At 33.3% G+C, this 3,077-nt stretch overlaps 1 protein-coding gene across 1 annotated transcript in view; it reads left to right on the forward strand.

Annotated features, from left to right (window-relative positions):
- The first annotated feature begins 229 nt into the window (after positions 1–229).
- LOC111049384 (bifunctional heparan sulfate N-deacetylase/N-sulfotransferase) overlaps positions 230–3,077 on the forward strand; it is a 210,934-nt gene continuing 208,086 nt past the window's right edge. The window contains exon 1 of the mRNA XM_039437594.1: positions 230–263. The gene's annotated coding sequence lies outside the window, so the exon portion shown is untranslated. The remainder of the gene's footprint in view (positions 264–3,077) is intronic.

Below are 3,077 nucleotides of genomic sequence, written 5' to 3' on the forward strand. Positions count from 1 at the left end.
AGTGCTCGAATGATCTAATGAGCTCGAACGAGCTTGGCTAATGCCTCGACTAGAAACATCATTATCGACTGCAAAAGGCCCCTTCCCGTACTTGTGACGTAAGATACTCACGTATGGAAAGCTTTTTAGGATAATTTTAATTTTTAATTCATCTTTCAGTTCATAAATCATAGAACTACTCTTGGCTTGAATTATTATTCTCATATTTATCATTCTTTTTCAGGTGGAATTACAAACTTCATCTTGCTGAATTTGCAGTGAAGGTATGTGAATATATTTGAATCTATCCTGTATAGAGTGTATTGGAAGTGATCACTCTTTAAATCTGCATACGGAATCGTTTCGAGAATAATAACATTCTGAAGATTTGAAAAATCTTACAAGCACTCTGTAGGATACCTTGATCACTTCCCTTACTTTTTGATCAACATTTCCCCAGTTCTCCATTTAATAGCAGTTTACTAGTAGATTTAGCACAAAAATATAATTTTCTCTATTTTTCATCTAAATTATCAGTTGTGAGCTCAGTAGCTTTGACATCTATCTTCTATCTCACACCCAATTGAAGTAACTTGGACTTCTATGTATCAATGTATACTTCATGTATCAATGTATACTTCATGTATCAATGTATACTTCATGTATCAAGTGTACTTCAATGTTGAATGAAAAAGACTAAGAAATTGTCAAAAAACCACTGATTTATTGATAATTAGAAAGACCGGTTTCGGTTATTACACCATTGTCAATCTCTGATAAACAGAGATTGATGTTTATCAGAGATTGACAATGGTGTAATAACCGAAACCGGTCTTTCTAATTATCAATAAATCAGTGGTTTTTTGACAATTTCTTAGTCTTTTTCATTCAATATGAATAATTACCACAATATCAACTTCTCAACTACACAAAAAGTACTTCAATGTATCATCCAACATGCACTAGTGCAGGAGATGTAGTTTGTTCAGGGAAGTTAGCTGAAATTTGAAAACGATACGTTGTAAGTCATGGTTCAAGTAGGATTGAAATGTCAAGGGACCACAACTGAGCGTTTCCAAGCCAGATCAATAAAATGCTGGCAGCTGTACAGACCAGCCCGAACTTGATAGGAAGCCACACAAATCAATCCGATATTATCTTTAGCAAGGGTCAAGAAGTGCTTCATTCTATTGATCCTTAAAAGTGTACTCTTTATTAAGAGTATGAGCCTGAAACGATCATTAAGCTTTGAAGAGTCCACACATTAGATGCTTTTGATTATTGAAATAACTACCTTAATGGTCAGAAGAATAAGGTACTGGTCACGGGCATGTTTGAACTTTCGTCGTTTCTGTAGTCTTTCGTTCATTCCACAGAAAAAACAATAATCTATTCCACTGCTAAATTTAGATAAACTTGCTACTAGGAGTTGATAATCTCGGTTGTTGAAGGTGGCGTTAACTACTACAGTGAAACTCACTTTCAACTGCCAGAATTCCTTATAAATAACATTGATGGTTCACATTCATTCAATACTTATCAAGCTGTTAAGGTGCGTACAGATTTACGCGCCGCGAACATGAGCAATTCACGTTTAATCAGCTGATGCCAAGCTTTTTATATCTGTATCTTACCGTTTCTGTAGAAATACAGATATAATCAGCTGATTAAAAGTGAATTGTTCATGTTCGCCAAGCTTTGCCAATTAAAAGCTGATGCCAAGCTTTTTATATCTGTATCTTACCGTTTCTGTAAAAATACAGATATAATCAGCTGATTAAAAGTGAATTGCTCATGTTCGCGGCGCGTAAATCTGTACGCACCTTTAGAGACATTGAGAATTTACTGTGTATAACAATATGTAGGTATTTGAGACTTATAAACTTTATGTGTTGTGTATCTGCCATACGCTACATAAATAGATAACCAATGGTGACATATCTTACTATAGATTCTTGACTACAGCATATACATTTCAGGACCATTACCATCGACCACTACATATTATCGTTGTTACAAAAATCACTTCACAAAGTTCATCCAATATCTTCAAATTCATATTGCTCATTCTAAGCATGCTACAAAGTAAATCAATCTAGCTGGAGGCCGTAAGTTCACTAGGAAATTGAAAAGTGAAAATTCCGTGTTTGAAGTTTTTAGTCAGACATTGAAGGATTATTATGTAGCCAGATTGAAGAGTCTCCGAGTTTCCTATCAACAAAATCCATACCATGGATTACACATTGAAATTGATTACACATGTAAATTGATTTCACCATGGAAATTAATTACACATTGACGATGCTTTAGATTATTCAATTTCTAACAACCTTAATGATCAGAAGAATAAGGTACTGGTCACGGGCATATTTGAACTGTAGGCGTTATTCAAATGGATTTCATAATTACTGGAGATTGTCTGCAATAAGTTTATGTCTCTAATTTGTCAAGGAGATGAGAAAACTCAGTTCATGACTTCTGTAGCTACTTGTTGAATTACAAACTATTTAACTGACTACATTGAACTATAGACTGACTGACTATTAACATAGAGAAACAATTGAATAAAATTCCTTACGCTATTGTTTCTCTACGCTATTACTAATAATATCGTACTCACTGTAGTACTCCTGCTCTGTCTACTATCGCGGTGCTGGGAATCTGAAGTCATAGCCGTTAGAACTGTACATTATATGTTACCTTTGAACATTTTTTCCATTGCATAATTAATTTGTATCATCTTTTTACTCTGTATAATTTTCTTTATCATATTTAGTTTCTTGTTAATTATTATTATCTTGTGTAGTAAGTTAGCCGAATTATATTGAATCATTCGCTCCTTATCAATTATTCTATATTTTGCTCAAAACAGCAACTCGTGTCTGCGCACAGGTTTCACACCTATGTAGGCACATTTCCATGTGAAATCACAACTGAAATAATAATATAATTATAACTGTTACATTGTAAATCATTAGGTATGATAGTATAATAAACACGTGTTGTATCATTTTTGATTTGTATATTGTATAATTTTAAGCTCTGTATGTAACAATTATAATCTTATAAAGATTTGGAAATAAACTTATTTTTGACTT

This window comes from Nilaparvata lugens, chromosome 11 (assembly GCF_014356525.2).
Source record: "Nilaparvata lugens isolate BPH chromosome 11, ASM1435652v1, whole genome shotgun sequence".
Taxonomy (NCBI): domain Eukaryota; kingdom Metazoa; phylum Arthropoda; class Insecta; order Hemiptera; family Delphacidae; genus Nilaparvata; species Nilaparvata lugens.